This window comes from Miscanthus floridulus, chromosome 2 (genome assembly GCF_019320115.1).
Source record: "Miscanthus floridulus cultivar M001 chromosome 2, ASM1932011v1, whole genome shotgun sequence".
Taxonomy (NCBI): Eukaryota; Viridiplantae; Streptophyta; class Magnoliopsida; order Poales; family Poaceae; genus Miscanthus; species Miscanthus floridulus.
The window spans coordinates 43,043,107-43,067,488 of record NC_089581.1 but is presented as its reverse complement, the minus strand read 5'-3'; the positions used below and the strand labels follow the sequence as shown (position 1 = coordinate 43,067,488).

Here is a 24,382-nt window from a genome sequence, read left to right as displayed (position 1 = left end):
GAACTACACCATAGTCTAGAAGAGTTTCCTTTATGTAAAGGACTAGAAACACCGGCGTGGCATTGCCGCGCCCAGCTTGGTGGAGGGCAGCTGCCCAGCCCATTGGAATTTTTTATATATGTCGTTGATGTTTTACTTTTGTAAAGAGTACTCTAATTTTCTGGCTATCTTTAAACGCACCAATTTGTTGCATCGGCTGATACAATTAGATTATAGTAAAGAGTAGAGATTGTTAACAGGGATATTTCTTCTTCCTTTAATCGGAGTGAATTAGTTCACATATGTTTCATCAGTAAGAGTATTTTGGAAGTATGGATTTCACTGAGATTCTTATGTTTTTTTTCTGAACTGAGTGAACTTTGCTTTGAATGGGATCCAAGTGAAAGCACTCAACAAACAGAGTTTGCCATCCCATTCACTGCTCAGCTGAACAAACTGAGATAGTATGGTTTTATCGTCAGTGAAAGAGATCTGAACGTGGAAAGAACAGGTTGACAGGTATGCAAGTCTGCAAGTTACAACTGGGGTTCAAGAAACAAAGAAAGAAATAAAGAAAAATAAGGAAGAGAACTGCAATTACAATACACTCAGGCACCATGTTTCAAAAGAGTGAAGAGAGCTTTGCTTTGCCCTGAAGAGGAGCAAACGAATTTCTTTTTGGAAAGTACTCCAACTAGACTGAAAACTTGGTTGCAGCCCTTTGAAGAGAATGGAGAGATAAATTAGAGTACCTTGGGATCAATATCTAATCAGATCTATCTGATAGGGAGTGGGGTTAAAATCAACAATGATATAAGAATTGATAAATAATTATATGAAATTTAGAAATAACCGTCTGAACTTACCAAATCGCCAAATTCTAAAAGGATGTATCCACTTAAATGATAATAATGTCATCACACATCAGAAGAACAAGAGGCACACTTAAATAATCTCGTTTCCAACTGATTTAACCTTCCAATTTCTGGTGACATAAAACATAGTTATAAGAATCCAAAACCATGTGTCTTCTTCTCACTGTCAAGTTCAATAAGCGCCAGCAGTCTTCTTCTCAAGATGAGGTGTCATCTTCAGCCAAGTCACTGTGGAAATTCAATTCATGGTTGCTTTTATGACACGAATTCCATAGAAAAGGAAACTGGGCAATTACTATCTAGCTTCTTGGCTCCTGAGCTTTGCCTCCCGTCAGTTCTCAAGAGTGCCGTATACAAACTACAAAGAAGAAACAGGAGTCGTACCAGATAGTGGAGGTGAGCAGTGCCTTTGCAGGCTTCGACGTTGTAGCCCGCGACTGGCGTCGGAGTCCATCCCGCCCGAGCGTTTGACTCCAGCAGCTCCCATCATATGTTGATTCAGCACGTAATTGATAGCAGGAAGCAGGCAGTAGTCTAGTTTGCAAACTGAGGAATCAACAGAGTAGATAAGTGAGCATAATGAATTAGAGCAAGCTTTGCAAGTTAAATGGCAATGTGAGAATTGCCTGGCACCTATAACTCATCCTCAGAGGAAATGACAATTAGGATACTATTATAAAGAACTATTTGGAGAGCTATACAGCCTGATTTGCATAATACGTGATCAGTACAATGTGCAGTACAAATCCAAATTGGAAGAGATTGAAATGTTCAAGTTCAGAATAGATACTTCGAAGTATACTCTTTTGGTATGTTTTTTACAGTGAAATCCAGTGAAATTATTCAATTTTATAAGAGCATATTTGATCATAAGATGGTGGTATTCTAGCCCACACTAAGTACACTGATATGTGTTGAATGTTTGGGGGTTAGTTTGGCATTAGATTTTGTAAACCAAAAATTATGCAATTTTCAATTGGAATGAAGGAAGTTGTCTCACAGGGATGCTTGAAATTTATCTCTTGTTTTATAAGTTACTAAATGAGGAAGTTCCTCACTTTGGTTATCCATATGGATACAACAACAGTGGGTTGTCTAGTACTTATGCCCATTTAATAGATAATGAACCTGAATTTATATATAAAGTTGATAATAGTGTTAATTTAAAATTACATAGGGTTCATAAATCAAAAGGGATATTAGTGTTAATTTAAGATTACATAGAGTTAGTAAATCAAAAGGGATATAGGAATCTGAAATAGAAAATTTTCTTGGAAGGTTGAGCCCGGTTTCCTGAATGGTTCAATCATTCTCTAATTCCAAGAGTCCATTATGATTAAGATAAGAGTTCTTATTAATTAGGGTTGAACAAGACTGCCAGCAAATAACCCTTAGAGATCTAAGTTCTTATTAAATAGGGTAGAATAGAACTGCTAGCAAATAACCCTTAGATACAGCCAAGAAAGATTGTGTACAAGGCACGGGTAAGAACACAAATGATGCATTTGTACACATCACTGAAGATCTCAGAAGTACATTAAGGCAAAACAATTCAGAGGAGGGAGGCATGCCAGCAGGGTCAATAGCACAATCGAACTGTATTGTTGCATGAGGATGACTCGTACCGGAGAATAGGTGCCAGATTGACATATTTGACAGAAGTGCCAGAACACATATGGCCTCATTAATTAACTTTCATGTGAACATCAGTTAGCCTGAGAACTCCTATAGCGTACTCTGAATCAGTGATAGGAGAATGAAATCAAATAAGTTCAAAATCTGAGAACGTACTCTGAATCAGTGATTGTATCTTGCAATCCTAACCAATCTTATACCTATAGCATCAACCGATGCAGGGAATCCAGAAACAAGTTGGGAGCGGGTGTTGGAGAGCAGATGCAGGGAAGAGGAAGCGGACCTGGGGGCACTTTGGACGGTCAATTGACCAGATGAGCGGAGCAGTCGGCGCTCGGGGTCGGCGCCCGCGACGCCACCATGCCTGCGCCCGCAGCCGTGTGCGGGGTGGCTAGAGCCGCCACGCCCACACCGCTGGCCACATCGGAGTCGCAGGGGAGTGCAAAACATACTCCCACGGATCTAAGAGAAACGAAAAAATACAGAGCCAAGGGAGGACGTGAAACACTCACAGCTTCTGGTCGTCATCGATTTCCAGCTTCTTCAGGCACCCGGTGGTCGGGTTCGCGATGTTGAACTAGAATCAACACAGAGCGCACAGATCAGACGCTACATTCCCACAAACACCACCTAGCGCGGGTAACGTGAGGAGGAGTAGCTTACCTTCATGGTGGCGTTGCGGCACAAGCTCGCGGGAGGCGAGGAGCTCGGGCGTTGGGGGGTGGTGGCGGCAGCGGCGACGGCGCGAGGGCTAGGGTTTTGGACGAGAGGGCAGAGGAGGGAGACGAGTAGAGGTTGGGCTGCGCTGGCGTGGAGCGGGGGTCACGTGCTAGGACGCCGCAGCTAGGAGGACAGGGTGGGGCAGTGGAGGAGGTGGTGGCGCGCTGGTGAGAGGGCGGGGCGTGCGGAGGAGGCGGCGGCGTGGCGAGGAGGCCGCGGTTTTTTTTCCTTTCTTTTTTACGGCGAGGAGGCCGCGCATTTAAAAGGCATGGATTGAGGGTTGATTTCGGTAAAGTTCGAGGGCTTTTTTAAAAAAACCCCTAGGAGGATGCCTGGACTATGGGTTGATTCGAGTAAAGTTTGAGGTTTTTTTTGCAAAAAGACCACGGCTCGCTCGATCTGGCCCGTCTGCGCGCCCGATCGAACGGCCGAGAAAAGCAGGCGACGTGGCACGCTGCCCGGCTAGCTTTTGGACCCAGGATTCATATAAGAAGATTTGTGCACAACAAGCACCCATAGCAATGTACTCCGTTTTAGCGGTGGACAAGGCCACACTATTTTGCTTCTTAGAGGTCCAAGACACTAGTGATCTACTTGATGTGCTTTTTCTATCAATTTTGCAACCGGCATAATCCGAATTGTAATAGCCAACTAGTTAGAATCTAGCTCCTTTAGGATATCAAAGGCCAATGCTTGGTGTGTGCATAAGGTACCTAAGGATTCTCTTAACGGCAACTAAGTGAGCTTCCTTAGGATTAGCCTGAAAAAATCTTGCACACATACACACACTAAACATGATGTCAGGCCTAGATGCGGTCCAATATAGCAAGCTATCAATCATAGAACAGTAGAGAGTTTGATCAACCGATTTACCTCTCTTGTCTAGGTCGAAATGTCCATTTGATGGCAATGGTGTTTTGATTGGCTTACATTCATCCATTTTAAATCTCTTGAGAAGATCCTTGGTATACTTTTCTTGAGAGATAGAAATTCCTTCTCTCATTTGCTTGACTTGAAAACCAAGAAAGAATGTAAGCTCTCCAATCATAGACATCTCGAACTCCTTCGACATCAATTCACCAAACTCTTTGCAATAGTCTTCATTTGATGAGCCAAATATGATATCATCAACATATACTTGACAAATAAAGATCTCTCCATCAAGCTTCTTGGTGAATAGTGTGGCGTCTACCTTTCCAATGGTGAAGCCCTTCTCAATGAGAAAATCCTAAATGCGCTCATATCAAGCTCTTGGGGCTTGCTTTAGCCCATATAGTGCCTTGGACAACATATAAACATGATTAGGATGTCTAGGGTCTTCAAACCCGGGAGGTTGATCAACATAGACTAGTTCATTTATGAAGCCATTTAAAAATGCACTTTTAATATCCATTTGATATAATTTCATTTCATGATGAGATGCATATGCAAGGAGGATACGAATGGCTTCAAGTCTTGCAACCGGTGCAAAGGTCTCTCCAAAATCCAAACCTTCAACTTGAGAGAACCCCTTTGCAACTAGCCTTGCCTTGTTCCTCACAACGATGCCTTGATCATCTTGCTTATTGTGGAACACCCACTTTGTTCCAATGACTCTTACATCTTGTGGACGCTCTTCAAGTGTCCAAACTTCATTACGAGTGAAGTTGTTCAATTCTTCATGCATGGCATTTATCTAATCTAGATCTTGAAGAGCTTCTTCTACATTTTTAGGCTCAATGCAAGAGACAAACGAGTGATGTTCAATAAATGAAGCAAATTTTTGAGAGCGAGTCATTACACCCTTTGAAGGACTCCCTATGATGATATCTTGTGGATGTGCTTAAAGTAGAGGCGAATTTCTTCTATCAACCACTTAAGGAGGAGGTTGTGGAGCATCAACATCTTGAGCTTGTGCCACCATTTGGTTATGGGAGACATGATTATCTTTATTTTCTACTCTCCCATCTTTGTCATCATCTTGTGGCACATTTGATGAAGAGGGTGGATCAATCACATGCACTTCATCTTCATCATCTTTAGGCTTGATGTCTCCAACCGGAATATTCTTCATGGCCTCCCTCAATGGTTCATAACCTACATCATCAAGATTATCATGTGCTCCTTGGGAGCCGTTAGATTCATCAAACTCCACATCATATATTTCTTCTATCAAGCTAGTGGTATGGTTGAATACTCTATATGCTTTGGACTTTGATGAGTAACCAACAAGAAAACCAATATCACAATATCTTTGGAACTTCCCTAGGTGTTGCCGCTTCTTGTAGATGTAGCATTTGCAACAAAACACCCAAAGAATGAGACATCCGGCTTCTTCCCATTGAGTAACTAATAAGGGGTCTTGCTAAGAAACTTTTAAAGAAATAGGTGGCTGGATGCATAACATACGGTGTTGATAGCTTTCGCCCATAAATCTTGCGGTGTGTTGTACTCATCAAGCATTATTCTTGCAAGAGTGATAAGTGTCTGGTTCTTTCTCTCTACTACACTATTTTGTTGAGGAGTGTAGGTTGCAGAGACCTCATGCATGATCCCACCTTCATCACAATATGCTTCAATGTTTGTGTTGTCAAATTCTTTCCCATTGTTACTTTTTATCTTCTTAAGCTTCTCTTCAAATTTATTTTGGGCTCTCTTGGCAAACTTCTTGAAACATGGGGCCACTTCGGTCTTGTCATGAAGAAAAAACACCCAAGTGTATCTTGAATAATCATCAACTATCATAAGACAATAGAGGTTGCCTTCTAAACTCTTATAAATTGTTGGTCCAAATAAATTCATGTGGAGAAGCTCTAGCACTCTTGTTGTTGATATGTAAGCTTTGGTTGGATAAGTGTTAGCAACTTGCTTGCCTGGCTTGACATGCACTACAAAGCTTGTCCTTCTCAAATTTCACATCCTTCAAACCTCTCACCAACTCATTCTTCATTAATTTCTTGAGTGAGCTCATCCCAACATGTACAAGTCTTCTATGCTAAAGCCACCCAAGTGATGTTTTGGTAAATAAGCATGTCTTCAAGTTTGCATCTTCGAAGGTGAAATCCACTAGATATAGGTTGTTGTATCTAAAGCCCTTGAATATAACTTGATCATCATCTTTCTTTGACACAACCACTTTCTTCTCGGTGAACAAACATTGAAAGCCAAGATCACATAATTGACCAACGGAAAGCAAGTTGAAGCTCAATGAAGCAACATACAGCACATTTGAAATTGAGTGATCATTTGATATTGTAACTTTGCCCAACCCTTGTACTTTGCCCTTTGAATTGTCACCAAATGTAATCTTCTTGATCATCCACATCCTCATCTAGTGAGGTGAAATACGAGGATCACCGGTCATATGTTGAGTGCAACCACTATCAATGACCCAATGACTTCCACTAGTCTTGTAGTTCACCTACACACACAAGAGATCAAGCTTGTTGTTTAGGGACTCAAACTTGATGAGGGCCCTTAACTTTCTCAACTAGTGACTTAGCAACCCAAATTTGCTTAGGCATATTCTTGTTTGGTGGACCTAAGAACATGACTTTCATCTTTCCACTAGAATCCTTTCTAAGCATATAGTGAGCATTGAAAGCAAAGGGTCTAGCATGCTTGGGTAAGGGTTGTGGTGGTGGAGTTTCATACTCATGAGCAAAGTGACCTTCTTATCCACACTCAAAGCATCTCTTTGGCTTGGGCTTTGACTTGTATTGTTGATGTTGAGCTTTAGCCTTCTTCTCTTGATTTACCAAGAATCCAATACCACTTCTATTCATTATCATCACGGTGTTCATTAGTAGCTCACTTTGAAGATATTGGCCTCTTGTGAACTTGCTCAAACTGGTCTTGAGATGTTCCTTCTCTAACTTGAGTTTCATATTCTCTTCTCTAAGTTCATCATAATTCTTCTCCATCTTGAGTCTCTTGTTCTCTTCTCTAAGAATCTCATTCTCAAGTTCCATATCATGATCATTGTCAAGGTTCTCTATCACAATTTGTGTTGGTGGTTGATAGTTTTTCAAGATTCTTCTTGAGCTTTTCATTTTTATTCTTGAGCTTGACATAGTCATCATAGTTGTCAGACTCAACCACTTTTTTTGCCTTTGCTACTAGAACCTTGCTTAATGCTCTCAACAATCAAGTCATCACATGATGTGGCTATATCAATCTTAACAACTTGGTTAGTAGCATCATGCGGTTCATTGGATAAATACTCATGAGAAAGCACAAGATTATCATGATTAACTTTGAGAGTGGTGTATTCTTCTTCTAGCAAGTTGTATCTTGTGGTGAGCTCATTGTGTATCCCCTCATGTTTATCATGTTTTTCTGTAAGCTCCTTTTTAGAAGTTTTGAGCTCCTTGAGTTTGGATAACACAATTTCATTTTCTTCTCTAAGCTCACAACTAACTTTTTCGGCTATGTCATATTTTGCTAAAAGAGACTCATTCTCAAGTTTTAGCTTTTCATTTTTAGCTCTTGTCTTTCTTATGATTTAAGTGTAGTCATATAGCAAGACAACTAGATCATCATATGAAGGTGATTCAAATTCTTTATCACTATCACTACCATTTTCATCACCACAACTATCATCATCACTTTGTACCTTTTGATCACCCTTGGCCATAAGGCATAGGTGTGTAGAGGATGATGGCAGTGGTGGCGGTGGAGGTAGTGAAGTCCCAATCACAAGAGCGGCCACCTTCTCCTTCTCATTATCACTTTCATCACCGGATGAGCAACTTGATGATTCAATGTCCATGAGCCAAACACCAACGATGTAAGTCTTGCCATTCTTCTTGTGATATTCCTTCTTCATGCCATCCTTCTTCTTGTATGGCTTGTTTTTCTTCTTCTCATCATCATCATCACTTGAGTCATCTTTCTTGTCCTTGTACTTCTTCTTGTACTTGACTTTCTTGGGCTTGGGGCATTGATGAGCTAGATGATCAAGTTGTCCACAATTGTAGCAATCCATTTTGGAGATGGGCTTTCTCTTGCTACTAGTGAAGAATTTCTTCTTCTTTCCATCAAACTTGACACCATTCTTGTTAAGCTTTTTGAGCATCTTGGCGGTTCTTCTCACCATGAGAGCAAGGCTTGAATCATCGATCTCATCATCACTTGAGCTATTATGATCAACTTTTGCTTTGCCCCTCTTCTCTTGGCTAGCCTTTAATGCCAAATATTTCTTCTTGGTGGAAGAAGAGCCATCTTGTGGAGTGATGCGCATGTACATCTCATGTGCATTGATCTTCCCTAATATTTGAGTTGGTGTAGCAGTGGAAAGATCACCTTTATGAAGCATCGTCATAATATGCCCATACTTGTCAATAGGGAGGACACTCAAGATCTTTCTCATAACATTGGATGGTTGCATTTGAGTGGAGTCCGAGTCCATTGACCTCCTCTACAAGAACATTCAAGCGAGAATACATTTCATTAGCACTTTCACTAGGAAACATTTCAAATGAATTAAGCTTCTTCATTACAAGGTGATAGCATTCCTCACGCTCACTCTTGGTTCCCTCATGGAGCGCACAAATGTCCAACCATAGTGAATGGGGGTCTTTGTGGTTCCACACATGGTTAAAGACATCCTTGTAAAGGCCTCTAAAAAGGGTGTTTCTAGCCTTTGCATTCCACTTCTCGTAGTGAACCTCATTATCTTGAAGGTTGGTGGGATCCTTAGGTTTTAGGAAGCCTTGTGAGGCGGCTCTAAGAACTCCAACATCTAAAGCCTCTAGGTATGCCTCCATGAGAATTTTCCAATAAGGAAAATCATCTTCCTCAAAGACGGGAGGGGGTCCATCCCCGTGGGACATCTTGCTCTTGGTGGTTAACCCTAATTTAAGGAGCACGAGGCTTTGATACCAATTGAAAGGATCAAGATGCCTAAGAGGGAGAGTGAATTGGGCTAATTCTAAATTTCTTGCAATAATTAAGCCCTACACTTAGCCCATTTGACCCCCTTGTGCCTAAAAGTGTTTCTATTGTTCTACCGCACAAAAGTTTTGCACTCTAGGTTCCTATCCTACTCTAGCATGGCAATTCTAAGAATGTAAAGACATGAGCTGAATTGCTCAAATGTAAATGCTCAAAGTAAAGAGAGAGAGAGAGAGAGAGAGGAATGTGGTGATGTTTTTTCGAGGTATTGGAGAGTCGTCACTCCCCACTAGTCCTCGTTGGAGCACCCGCGCAAGGGTGTAGCTCCCCCTTGATCTGTGTAAGGATCAAGTGCTCTCTACGGACTGATTCTTCGACACTCTGTCATGGTGAATCATCCACAACCGCTCACACCATGACTTGGGTCATCCACAAGCTCTACCGGATGATCATCAAGCTTCTAATCACCATCGAGCCATCTAGAAGATGGCGATCATCAAGAGTAACAAGCACGACCTCTCACTTGACCCAACTAAACCTAATGAGAAGAGTGGATGCACATTTGCTACTCTCTATGCACTAATGAGGTCCTTAATCTTGGATTAGCAAATCTCAATCACCCCACTAGGCTCTTGTTCTCCTTTTCACACCAAAAGGTTTCCTCAACTGAACAAATGGACAAGAGAACCTCAAAGCACGAGATGGAGGGGTATAAATAGGCCTAAGCCAAGAAACTAGCCGTTACCCCCCAACTCAGCAAAGTCGAGGTCACCGGACAACAAGGTGGCGCACTGCCACCCCCTATCTAGTGCCACCCCAACGGCTAGTTTTGTTTTTGAACTAGCCGTTCTGGGCTGGCAATGCCACCCTAAGGGCGGTGACCAAGCCCTAGTTTCCCTCCTCTATGGAATAAAGCTGCGGTGGCACCGCCACCCCTAGGGCGGTGCCCTGTCCGGTGCCCTTGTAAGCAAAACACCAAAAAGACCTAGTCTCTGGAAATAAATGGCGGTGGCACCACCACCCCAAGGGCGCTGCCCTATCCGGTGACTACTAGAGCTAATTCCCAAACTAGCAGGCTCGGGAGAAAAAGGGCGGTGGCACCGCCACCCCCTGGGTGGTGCACCGCCGCACTAGGGGCGGTGTACACCGCCATGTCCGGTGCCACCCCCAGCGCTGCCCTCCGTTTGAAGTCCTGATTCGAAATATATTTCGACTTTCGATGATCTTAGGCTTCCTCTGAGCTACCTAGCACTAGATTTAACAAATGTGCCCCACATTCTTCTTACTAGACATTCCTAGGTCAAGCTACCCATCCATGCCCCTTTTATAGTATGGTCAAAGGAAAAAAAACAAAGTCCTACAACTAATCTAAGTGTCTCTCAACGCCAAACGACACTTAGAACTAGTCTGTCCTTAACCTTGTCGTCCATCCTTTGAAAACCAAAATGAATTCCATCGTCAGGGGCATGAATACCATAAGTGCCCAATCAATCACCATTACCATGACCTAATAATTGCCTCTGCAAAACACACATTAGTCATAGTAATCTTATGTCGTCATTAATCACCGAAACCCAACTAGGGGCCTAGATGCTTTCAAAGATATTTAAGGCTGAAGTAGAAAATTAGCACAATTTAAAGATTAAGATAGTAAGATCCGACTATGGGGAAAGTACTATGGTCGACATACCCCATATGGCCAAGTTCCTGGACCTTTTGCAAAGTTCTTATAGGAAAATGGCATAGTTGCCCAATACTCTACACCGGACGAGCCTCAACAGAATGGAGTAGCTAAAAGATGCAACCGTACCTTAATGGATATGGTGAGAAGTATGATAAGTTACTCCACTTTACCGATAAGTTTGTGGATGGAGGCGTTAAAAACCATTATTCATATTCTCAATCAAGTACCAAGCAAGTCGGTGCCCAAAACACCATATGAGTTGTGGACAAAAAGGGAACCCTCACTTAACCACTTATGTGTGTGGTGCTGTCCAACTGAGGCTAAAGTATTTAACCCAAACATTAGGAAGCTAGACTCCAAGATAGTAAGTTGTTATTTCATTGGCTATCCAGATAAGTCAAAAGGTTATCATTTCTACTGTCCTGATAGCCATACGAAGTTTGTAGAAACAAGACACGCTATGTTCTTGGAGGGTGAGATGGTCAGGGAGAGCATGGTAGCATGAGAAATTAACTTTAAGGAGAAGCAGGTACATGTGCCCACTCTGATGATTCAGGAGCCATTTTTCTCGCTACCTGTTGCTGCTGCACCAACAGTGCAGGATACTATAGTGATAGCATCTGTTGTTAATTCTCCTGTGGCAACAATAAATAAACATGAAGAACATATCCTTCAAGACCCTATAGAGCCCGTTGTCACACATGAGGAAGAGAAACAACAGCCCCATATAGAACAAGCGCCAACTAATGAGGCCCCCTGAAGGTCTTAAAGAGCTAGAAAATAAGCTATTCCTGATGACTACAAAGTCTATGTTAGTGAAGATATGTTAGTGAATAATTTCAAATGGAGGGTGATCCCACCTCATTTGAAGAAGCCATGAGAAGCGCTCACTCATCGAAGTGCCTTGAAGCCATGGAAGATGAAATGAGATCAATGAGCACCAACAATGTTTGGGACTTAGAGAAATTCCTAAAGGAGCCAAGATAGTAGGTTGTAAATCGGTCTACAAAACTAAATATGACTCCAAAGGAAATATGGAAAGGTTTAAAGCGTGACTTGTGGTGAAAGGCTTCACACAAAGAGAAGGAATAGATTACAATGAGACATTTTCTCTAGTCTCATGTAAGGATTCTTTTAGAATCATAATGGCATTAGTGGCACACTACAATTTAGAATTACATCAGATAGATGTAAAGACGACTTTCCTTAACGGGGATTTGGATAAAAATGTTTATATGGCACAACCAAAAGGTTTTGTCGTGAAAGAAAAAGAACCTATGGGATGCCGCCTGAAGAAATCTATTTATGGATTAAAACAAGCCTCTAGACAGTGGTATTTAAAGTTTGATGGAATAATAAGGAAGTTTGGGTTTAAAGAGAATATAGAGGATAATTGCATTTATACAAAGTTCAAGAATGGAAAATTCATTTTCCTAATCCTGTATGTGGATGACATCTTACTCGCTAGTAGTGATGTTAATCTATTACTAGAGACGAAGAAGTTACTGTCCTCAAATTTTGATATAAAAGATCTCGGTGAAGCTTTATTTGTTTTAGGGATAGAGATTCACCAAGATAGAAGAAAAGGGGTTTTAGGATTATCGCAAAAGACATACTTAGAAAAGGTTCTAAAGAAATACAGTATACATTTGTGTAAGCCTTCACCTGCTCCTATAGTCAAGGGCGATAGTTTTAGAGAATTCCAATGTCTCAGGAACCAATATGAGATCGATCGAATGAAAGCGATTCCATATGCTTCAGCTATAGAAAGCTGACAGTATGCTCAAGTATGTACACGCCCTGACTTAGCTTTTGTTACCGGGATACTTAACAGATATTAGAGTAATCCAGGAATAGAACACTGGAGAATGGTAAAGAAAGCTTAGCATTATTTGCAAGGCACAAAAGGTCTCATGCTAACGTATAGAAGATCAGATTCCCTACATATAGAGGGTTATTCAGATTCAGATTTTACGGGAGATGTAGATGATAGAAAATTCACATCAGGCTATGTATTTACTCTCATAGGGGAAGCTATATCATGGAAAAGCTCCAAGCAAACTATCACTACATTGTCCACGATGTATACCGAGTTTGTAGCATGTTATGAGGCAATGGTACAGGTGAACTGGCTAAAAAAATTTATGCCCAGGTTGAAAGTGGTCCACGACATTCATAGACCACTCAAGTTGTACTGCGATAATGAGCCAGTAGTATGTTATGCTCAAAACAATAAGTCAAGTGGTGCTGTCAAACACATTCACATAAAGTTTTATGTTGTGAAAGACAAAGTCCGAGATCATTCTATTAGTCTCAAACATTGTCGATACGGGACCCATGGGATACCACACAAGGAAGGGGGAAGACCTAGTCTAATTAGGATTCTTCCCATGTAATCTTAGTAGTAGTAGTATTCTATAATCCTACTAGGAACTCTCATTGTAAACCGACTAGGACTCTGGCCTCCTGACTATATAAAGGAGGGCAGAGTTCCTAGAGACAAGGCAACACAACACTTTACAATCAATCCAACGCAAAGGCTAACGCCGACTGGACATAGGGCTATTACTCGATCATGGTCGAGGGTCCAAACTAGGATAAATCGACTGTCTCTTGCGTTAACCATCAAGTTCTGCATACGCTGAAGCCCGAACAAACTACCCTAGGTACCCCTGTGGTAGGCTATCGGTGGTGAAACATCGACAGCTGGCGCGCTAGGTAGGGGCTTTCAGCGAATTTGCATCCGAGAGCTCGACGGACCTCGACAACATGATCTTCTCGACGAGATCAACCTTCATCTTCGGTTCATGGATCTACGAGGTAGGCGACGATGGCAAGCTCCAAAGCCGTCTCCTCGAAGATTCGGATCACCATGAAGACCTTTTTGTTTTGGCGACTACGACAGATCAACTCACCGGAAGATTCGCGCAGCTTGTGATGTCCGATCCAACTCAGATTTCGCGGCATTGCACATCTGACTCAAACTCAGGCTCCGCATCCGAGATGGAGTCTTACCTGAGTTCTTTCAGGAAACCGAGTTCTTTTCCAGTGGGGCTCTAGAACGCGGCCTCGGCCTATCAAGAATACAACTCAGAGTATACTCAGAGTTCTTTCAAGAAGTCAGAACCCTTTCCATTCGGACTCCACAATATGGCAAAATCTTATCAAGCACGGCCGAAGGATCCCTCGATCTGGTGCTTAGAATGCCACTAAAAGGAGCTCAGGAAGGTCTCATACTAACCATAACATCTCAAGACTACATTGTCCACTGGCCAGGTTCTGTTCCTAAAGATAGCGGTAGCCAACTAGTTGGCACGATGGCTACATCAATTCTACCCTACCAAGAAGGAGACTCGGTCTGCGACCTTGAAGCCTCTACTAAAATCATCAACAACTCCGACAGTATGGAAACCAACACCAATAACAGAATAATTCACACATGAGAAGTATTCATGGTTCACCGTCCTCGATCACCCTTGGTCCCCCAGAAGCACCCGACATCAGATCATCGGACGAATCTAAGTCCAACATATCACCCTTTATCTAGGGGCACGATGGTGAGACCGAGAGTCAGAGGCAAGCCAGATAAAGAAGAAACAAGTTGAAACAAGGACGCCAACGTCGTGCTAGGCAACGCAAGGAAGCTTGGATTAAATATGAGTCAGACCTGGCTGAGTATGACAGAAGAAAATCAGAACAAGAAGTCGAAGAAAGACGCACGGTGAATACACCCTCCAGTAGAATCCGAGAAGCACTAGAAGAACTCAGAGCGACAACACTTCCCAGTGAAAAATAGGAACAACTCTGAGACCTCCTCCAGTCAGTAGCCCTAAGGACACATGATGGAAGAGCCCACTCAAGACTACCTACTAGGTCAACATCTCATAGGAAGGAAGATCAAAACCAAAAGAAATCCGCTTTCGAGAGACTTGGGCCAGGCGGAAGTCACAACAGAGAAAGTAGAAGGGACCATAGTCAAAACTACCAAATCAAACAACCAAGGAAGAGCAGAAGCGAAGCACCTATTCAGATATCCCCGTAGGACTACTCTCGCCAAGACGACAGTTGGTAGGAAGGAGGTGCCGAATCAGAATACAAAGAAGGCGGAACGCACGATAGATTTCCCTGTTTTGCAAACAGACTTGCTTCAATACGACTGCCTCACAAGTTCAAGCCATCCAACCACTCTAAATATGATGGCAAGACCAAACCAAAGTAGTGGCTCAGAATTTACTCGCAGTCGATTGAACTGGCTAAAGGAGTATCAAGACCTTATTTTTTCCCATGGCACTAGAAACCATGCCCCTCCAATGGTTAGATAAATTAAATCCAGGGTCAATCAGAAATTGGGAAGACTTGCAAAGAGTTTTCTGTGGAAATTTTGCGGGTATCATTACGCACCCCATCACCCACGTAGAATTAAAAGGACTCAAGCAGAAAGGAGGCAAAACTCTCAGAAATTACTATCGACGATTTGGCGAACTACGTGCTCAAGTACATGACAACACAGAACGGGAAGTAATCGAAGCTTTCTCTCATGGAATTATGGCTAGGTGGCAATTTCAAGACTTCTGCAAAGAAAATCCGAGAAGCAATGAAGAATTCAGATGCATAGTAGAAAAGATGATTACTGCAGAGGAGAAGACGCGAGAAAGGTTCCTAGATAAAAACAACCAAGACAACCTAGACAAGCAAAATCATCGAAACATCAGACATCAGGAAAGAAAACGTGGACCAGACAACACTGTGGCGATGGTTGATAAATCAAGAAAGTTTTCCAAACCCAGAGGGTATGACGACATTGAAAACATGCGTTGCATTTTGCATCCTAAAGGAAATCACACCACTGGAAATTGCTACACATTCAACGAGCGATACACGAGAAAAGATAATAAGGTAAACACTAAGGAAGACAATCAGAAAAAAGATGAAGACAATCACGAAGGCAAGGGATTCCAAAAATCCAGGGGGACAGTAGCAGTAATCTTCGCTGGAGCCCCAGATTCCAGAAGTAAACATCAAGAAAAGCTAGCTCTACGAACCATCATGGTAGCAGAACCGGCTACTCTAAGATATCTCAATTGGTCACAGTATCCTATTCAATTTTCAAGAGAAGACCAATGGACTAGCGTAGGAAATGCGGGCCATTACCCACTGGTTCTAGATCCAACTATCACTGGCATGACTGTCACTAAAGTACTAATCGATGGGGGAGCCAGACTCAACATTATCTTTTCAGAGACGCTAAGGAAGATGGGACTACAACTCGACGGGATGATTACACCAACAAGCACCCCTTTTTATGGAATAGTACCCAGCAAGGCAGCTATGCTACTAGGACAAATCACTCTACCGGTTACTTTTGGCACTCGCTCAAACTACCGAACAGAGTTCATCAAGTTTGAAGTTGCAGACTTTGATTCATCATATCATGCAATCCTCGGGCGCCTAGCTCTAACAAAATTCATGGCAATACCGCATTACCCATACCTATTGCTTAAGATGCCAGGGCCTAACGGTGTCCTTTCCCTTTGAAGTGATTTGAAGCGCGCTTTTGACTGCGACATTCAGGCAATTCAAATTGTAGCCAAGGCACAAGTCGCCGATGGTAGAAAAGAGATAGCCACTATTGCCGCAGAAATGAGCCCAGAAGAACTAGAGATACCAGCTAAAAAGCCCAGCATACTCGCACCACCAAAAGAAGCCGACATCAAGCAAATCGACCTAGGCACCGGTGATCCCTGCAAAACGGCAACCATCGGCGCCCACCTCTCGGCAAAATAGGAACTCACGCTCACCAACTTTCTTCGGGACAACAAAGATATCTTCGCCTGGAAGCTGGCCGACATGCCAGGTGTCCCAAGGGAGTTGGCTGAGCACAGAATCGATGTCAATGAAGGCTCAAAGCCTGTGAAGCAATGGCTACAACAATTTTCACCCGACAAGAAGGTAGCAATTAAAAAGGAAATCACAAAGCTAATGGCAGCCGGATTCATCAGAGAAATCCTTCATCTAGATTGGCTGGCAAACCCAGTTCTAGTACAAAAAAGGAACATGGGCGAGTGGTGCATGTGCGTAGACTACACAGATCTCAACAAACACTACCCAAAAGATCCATTCGGGCTACCACACATTGACCAGATAGATGATTTGACAGCAGGATCTGCCCTATTATCCTTCCTTCATTGCTATTCAGGATATCACCAGATTGCATTAAAAGAACAAGACCAAAGCAAGACATCTTTCATCACTCCATTCGGCGCCTACTGCTACAAGACCATGTCGTTTGGACTCAAGAATGCTGGTGCCACATACCAAAGAGCTATCCAAACATGCCTTGGTGATCAGATTGGCGAAAACGTAGAAGCATATGTGGATGACATAGTAGTAAAAACAAAGAACCTAGACACACTAATTGAAGACTTAAGGCAAACCTTCAAAAACCTGAAGAGGTGGAGGTGGAAATTGAACCTAAGCAAGTGTGTATTCGGAGTTCCTTCAGGACAACTATTAGGATTCTTGGTCAGTCATCGTGGAATCGAAGCCAGCGCTAAGCAAATTCGAGCCATAACAGAGATGGGCCCTCCTTGAAGTGTCAAGGATGTGCAGAAACTAACAGGCTACATGGCGGCCCTCAATTGCTTCATATCAAGACTCGGTGAAAAAGGGTTACCTTTCTTTAAACTACTAAAGAAGACAGATAAGTTCGAGTGGACAGAAGAAGCCAACAAAGCTTTCGAAAGACTCAAGACATACCTCACAACCTCACCCGTTCTCACGCCTCCAAAGAAACACGAGGACATGATGCTATACATTGCGGCAACTTCTACTATGATCAGCACAGCGATAGCCGTAGAAAGAGAAGAGGAAGGGCGCGTATATAAAGTACAACGACCCGTATACTACATTAGCGAGGTACTGTCAGAATAAAAAATCCGGTACCCGCATGTGCAAAAACTACTCTATGCCCTCCTGATCACTTCACGCAAGCTTCGCCACTATTTTGAAAGCCACAAGATTACCGTGGTGACAGATTTCCCACTCAGAGACATCCTACACAATAAAGACGCAACTGGGCGCATATCTAAGTGGGCAGTTGAACTTGGTCCTCTGAATATCGATTTCACCCCACGGAAGGCAATCAAATCTCAAGCCCTTACCGATTTTGTGGCCGAGTGGACAAAGATTCAACAACCCATGCCAAATACCATCCTTGACCATTGGAAGATGTACTTTGATGGATCGCTCAAGCTAGGTGGAGCCGGTGCAGGCATTCTCTTCATTTCTCCAGAAGGAAAACAACTCAAGTATGCCCTTCAGATACTATGGCAAGCCACAAACAACGAAGTAGAATACGAAACCCTCATCCATGGACTCCGAGTAGCAATTACCCTCGGAATCAAGTAATTAGTCGTATATGGTGATTCGGCGGTAGTCGTCAACCAAGTCAACAAAGATTAGGACTGCACCAAAGAAAACATGGGCGCTTACTGCACTGAAATATGAAAGCTCAAAAAACATTTTCAAGGATTGGAAATTCTACATGTCCTGCGTGATTCTAATATTGCAGCAAATGTACTCGCCAAGCTCGGATCGGACAGGGCAAAGGTCCCACCCAGCGTATTCATAGAGGAGTTATCAGCTCCCTCTATAAAACAACCCGGTGAGTTAACCCCTAAACTCCTAGCAAAAGGCACCCAGATTTTGGTAATCACCACCTCATGGACCCAGATTTTTATCGATTATATCAAAGAGAATAAGTTACCGACAGATAAAGCAGAAGCTACCAGAGTTGTTCGCAGAAGCAAGAACTACGTCCTAGTAGGGGACAAGCTATACAGAAGAGCCGCATCATCAGGACTACTAAAATGTGTCTCGTTTGAAGAAGGCAAAGATATCTTAATTGAAATACACTCTGGGTGCTGTGGGAATCATGCCGCTTCAAGAACACTAGTCGGCAAAGCGTTCCACACCGGATTCTACTGGCCAACCGCTTTGAAAGATGCAGAAGAACTCATTAGAAAATGTAAAGGTTGTCAAATGTTCGCAAGACAAGCTCATGTACCAGCCCACAATCTCATCTGCATCCCTCCCGCTTGGCCTTTCTCCTGCTGGGGGCTGGATCAAGTAGGACCTCTCAAGAAAGCAAAGGGCGGTTTCGAGTACATCTTTGTAGCAATCAACAAGTTCACCAAGTGGATTGAATACAAACCACTCGCAAAATATAGCGCAGCCAAAGCAGTCGAGTTCATCCAAGACATTATGCACCGCTTTGGCATGTCAAATCGAATCATCACAGATTTGGGTTCTCCCTTTACAGCTATAGAATTCCAAAGTTGGGCACAGGATTACAGTTTTGGCATAGATTACGCATCAGTCGGACATCCAGAAGCCAACGGACAGGTAGAAAGGGCTAATGGACTTATACTAGCCGGATTAAAACCAAGATTATACGAAGAACTAGTGAACTATGGATCCAAATGGATTGAAGAATTGCCCAAAGTAGTATGGGGGCTACAGACTCAAATAAGTAGAGCCACCGGATACTCACCCTTCTTCCTAGTTTATGGATCAAAAGCAGTACTACCATCCGACTTAATCTGGACGTCACCAAGGATAGAACAATACGCCAAAGGAGAAGTAGAACACACCCGAAGATTAGAACTCGACAGTACGGAAGAAGTCAGAGTAAATGCTACCCTTCAATCAGCTAGATACCTCCAAGGTTTAAGACACCACTACAACAAGAATACCCAACCTCGATCACTCCAAATCAGAGATCTAGTACTAAAAAGAATACAAAAAACTGACGGACGCCATAAACTACTCAGTCCATGGGAATGTCCTTTTATTGTCACAAAAGTTACCAGACCAAGCACGTATAAGTTGATAACTGAAGATGGAAAAGAAATCAACAATACATGGCACATCAGCCAACTAAGAAGATTCTACACATGAAAAACAAATCAAGGAAGGATATATGTACAAGCTACAAGAGATCAACGTTCATGATCAATAAAGATGACGTTCCATGACAATACGTGTATTACTATGGATTTTCCCCAGTTGTTTTCAATAACCATGTAAACGATCATGATCAATAAAGATGGTTCTCCTCGACAACAGATGTCTTATTACGAATCTTCCCAAGTTGTTTTCACTAAGCATACCGGCTGAGAGCAAAAGGGCTAAAAAGATGCTTGAGCTCGCCGATGAGGGTAGCTAATAAGATAACACTCGATCCAAAAAGCAAAAAGGCTAAAATCATGCCTAAGCATACCGGCTAAGAGCAAAAGAGCTGAAAAGATGCTTGAGCCCACCGATGAGGGTAGCTAATAAGCTAACACCCGATCCAAAAAGCAAAATGGCTGAAATCATGCCTGAGCATACCGGCTGAGAGCAAAAGAGCTGAAAAGATGCTTGAGCCTGCCGATGAGGGTAGCTAATAAGCTAACACCCGATCCAAAAAGCAAAATGGCTGAAATCACGCTTGAGCATACCGGCTAAGAGCAAAAGAGCTAAAAAGATGCTTGAGCCCGCCGATGAGGGTAGCTAATAAGCTGACACCCGATCCAAAAAGCAAAATGGCTGAAATCATGCCTGAGCATACCGGCTGAGAGCAAAAGAGCTGAAAAGATGCTTGAGCCCACCGATGAGGGTAGCTAATAAGCTGACACCCGATTCAAAAAGCAAAATGGCTGAAATCACGCCTGAGCATACTGGCTGAGAGCAAAAGAGCTCAAAAGATGCTTGAGCCCACCGATGAGGGTAGCTAATAAGCTAACACCTAAACCAATCCTAAGACATTTCTACAACCAGAAGAAAGCCAGACAAGCACTCGATGAGTCAAGAAAGTTTGTCAAGACAATAATCTACAAATACCGAGTTGTTTACACGGTGCATATGAAAGCCAGACAAGCACTCGACAAATCAAGAAAGTTTGTCAAGACAATGATCTACAAATACCAAGTTGTTTACACGGCACATATGAAAGCCAGACAAGCACTCGACAAATCAAGAAAGTTTGTCAAGATAATGATCTACAAATACCAAGTTGTTTACATAGCGCGGTCAAAAGCATGACAAACACTTGACTAAATCAAAGACATCCAGGCAAAGAAGACATCAACAAAAAATAAAGGATTTTCATTCAAAAAAGAAGTATAATATCCTTATTACAGAGGCTAGAGTACTCAAGTAAAAATACATCAAGCATCGCCATCAGGAGAAGAAATATCAATATCAAGATTGTCTACAATCCTCCTAGCCAAATCTTCGACCACAGGCTCCATCTTTTCAACAGCATCAAGATATTCTTGACTCTTGGCTTCCTCCGCAATCTTGGACAGGGGCATCTCCAGAGCAAGAACCCGGACCTGAGTAAGAACATTTCTGGTACATAGTTGGGCGCATCTCTTCACGAACTCCTAGAAACGGGTTAGAACTTGGGGAATAAACTGAGCCCAAGATTGACCGTCATCCGATGGAGTCCGGAGAAGATCGGCTACTGACCGAAATGATTTCCACAAAGCATTCCAGTTCTCAGTAGTCATCGCCAACTTACCAGTCAAGACTTCAACTGTTTTTGGGCCTGCACAAGATCCCTATCAGCTCCACGCCTAATCAACTTGGCAAGCACGAGTTCTTCCTCAGCATGAATTATTACCTCTTCAGCCCTATTGTGGCTATTGTGAGCGAGTGTCTTCATTTCCTCAATACCCTCCGAAAGCTTTTGCTTTTCAACTCAGAGAGCTAAACTAGGCACCAAAAGCAAGTCATCAAAAAGGAAAATTCGAATACAAGAGGAAACAGAAAGAACCCGCAATACCATTGCACTCATTCTTCATGGCCTCCACAGCTGCATCCCTCTGCTTTCCTGCCTCAACCACCTGGGCATGGAGAGCTTTCTCCTCCTTTTGGTGCGTTTGACGCTCGGTCTCCATCTCGGCTCGACAGAGATCAAGCTCTATTTTTAGAGCACTAACCTCAGAAGACAACTTTTTCTTGGCTTCAGACGAGAAAAAGAAGCCGGTATGATCCCGAGAAAAATACTGAGCAAAAAGAGAAAGAGAAAAATAAGACATAAGAACAGAAGAAAGACGAACATCCAAAGAAAGAACTTCAAAAAAGACTTACCTAGAGTTTTTCACCAAAAGAAGTCACGAGGGTCCCCCAGGCAGTGGTCAGCTCTGACAACCGATGAGTGGCATCGAATTGTTGCACCACATCATCATCCAAACGCTGAACGCCACTAGGAAGAGGAGCAGAGGGAGAAGCCAGCTGAGGCAAAGAAGACAAGACTAGAGCCGTACCCTAGGAAGCCCCGGCTACCTCTCCAGATGGCTCCACCGCCACGGCCACGGTCACCTCCGGGGCCAGCAAATCAGCAGCGGCGGGATCACCGGAGAGCCCTGTCACCCTCACAGCCACCTCGCCGACCGTACATGCCGAGTCCAGAAACTCAGAACGCAGGGGCGTGCCAGAAGACTGAAAAGAAGTGGACTGAGGGTTGAGGGAAGGCGAAGGCCTGCAAGATGATAAAGAAAATCGACGATAAGAATATGAATCAGAGAAGGGGAAAACAGAAGCAGAGAAACATAAACCAGGATTCACTCACTTGGCTATCTTCTTCTTCATAAAACCCTCAAGACCAACATAAGACCTTAGAGGGGGAACTATAGAAGCAAAAATATCGCCGCCACCTTGCAACGGGAGTGGCGTGGTCGGAACCGGAGCTCCAGAAGAACTCGAGGTCGACGACCGCTTACTACAAGAGAATAAGGTCAAAGTCAGAACAAAAAGAAGTGTTCAACAGCAGAAAAGCAGGAAAACAACTCACCGACGCATAACAAGGGCCGCATCATCATCCTCCTCTTCCTCACTCTCAAGCATGGCAACCACAGCGCCATCTGAAAAAGAAGAAAAGTACTCGGTTAGAGGCAAAAGCAAACAATAAAAAGACAAAACATATTAAAATGCTCACCTAGGAGCACGCTACCTATAACTTGAGTACCTGGACGAGTACTCGATTGACGAGACTTCTTGACGGCAGACAAACCGGAAGAAGAACAATCTGCTCGCCCCCTTTTTCCGACACTACGTGGAGCTCGAGGAACTAGATGAGGAACATACTCTACATATGTGTCAAGAATGGTGGAAGAAACACCAGGAAACATCGTAGTGGTTTAAAACTTACTGGTTAAAGATGCCCCAGCAAGATTCTCCCCAAGCTCCACAATAGCGGGGCAGTCGTCAAGGGGGATCGGGTCAACAAAGTTACGCCCCAATTCCTATAAAAGAGTAAAACAACTAGACAAGAAATATTAAGCAAAATTGGAGACAACAAAGGAAATAAGAAAAGTACTAGCACAAGAAAAAACAACTCGCAACAGGAGGCGGGTTGTTAGCACAATACTCAGAGACAGTATGTGGGACGACGCTTACTCCCTTCAACATCTTCTGAAGGCGCTTGAGCACCTCCTCTCCGGTTAGCTCAAGGGCAGGGACCATACGAGAAGGGTCCTCCGCTCCAGAGTATTCAAAACCATAGTTTTCTCACTCCTTCAGAGGTTGAACACGGTGGTGAAGGAAACTGGAGACGATGCCAAAGCCGGTCAAGCCATGCTGTTTCAGAGCACATATCCTCTCCAAAAATGGCTTGATCACCTGGAGCTCATCCACCGTCATATGATTCTTCTCCCATCGGTCGTTAACCATGGGACCAGAAGAAGAATGGATAGCAAGAGGAGGGATCATATTGGCGGTGTAAAACCAGTCGGCACGCCAATCCCTCACAGAATCAACCAAATCATAATCAAAGAATCTACCCTTACGACCCTGACAAAACTGAATCCCGTAGCCACCAAGAACATGGGTGTCATCGCTGCGAGGTTGGGGCTTCAGACGGAAGAAGTAACGGAAGAGAGAAAGAGAAGGAGGAATTCCAAGAAAAGTTTCACAAAGATGAACAAAAATAGAAAGATGAAGGACAGCATTGGGAGTAAGATGGTTCAGGCTAATCCCAAAATAATTGAGAAAGCGATGAAGAAAAGCAGAGGCGGGAAGGTAAAGACCAGCATGGATAAAGGAGACAAAAAGAACAATCTCACCAGAGCCTAAGGTTGGAACCCGATGCTAGCCTGGAGCTCTCCACTCAGCAATCTCCTTGTCCTGGATCAGGCAATCACTGAGCAGCCCTCATGGCCATGAATTCTTGATTTTCAATCACGGAAAGTGATGCCTCCTCGTCTACAAAGGTTGCCTGGGACTTGCTCGCAGATTTCTTCCTGCCCATATACTAGCGAAAGCAATAAGGAACTGAGAAACGACAACGGTCAGGTGGCGGCGCTCAGATGATGGCGACAATGGCAACGGTGGAGTAAGAACTAGGGTTTCAAGGCAAAAGCAGGGCAGTAAAGGAAAAGAAGAAAGAAGACCTTTAAATAGATTTTTACAGCAATAAAAATGCGGCCCATTAGGCCCGTTTTAACACGGCATGTGAATGCAACGGTTCATTTCCCAACACAACTGACAAAGCTGAAATCACGGACGACACACTTCTACACAACGGTACAGTTCAACGGGCAGATTTCAGACTTATCCATCCAGCACCAGG

At 43.2% G+C, this 24,382-nt stretch overlaps 1 long non-coding RNA gene across 2 annotated transcripts; it reads right to left on the bottom strand.

Moving 5' to 3' along the window:
* Positions 1-493: 493 nt before the first annotated feature.
* Positions 494-3,415, bottom strand: LOC136538619 (uncharacterized). 2 transcript variants are annotated; one of them, XR_010779405.1, is made up of 4 exons: positions 3,153-3,415; positions 2,480-3,066; positions 1,239-1,388; positions 494-1,082 (listed from the first exon to the last, which is right to left on the bottom strand). It is a non-coding gene; the product is annotated as an uncharacterized lncRNA (long non-coding RNA). The 2 variants fall into 2 exon arrangements; XR_010779404.1 differs by having other exon boundaries at positions 494-1,388.
* Between the last annotated feature and the right edge of the window lie 20,967 nt (positions 3,416-24,382).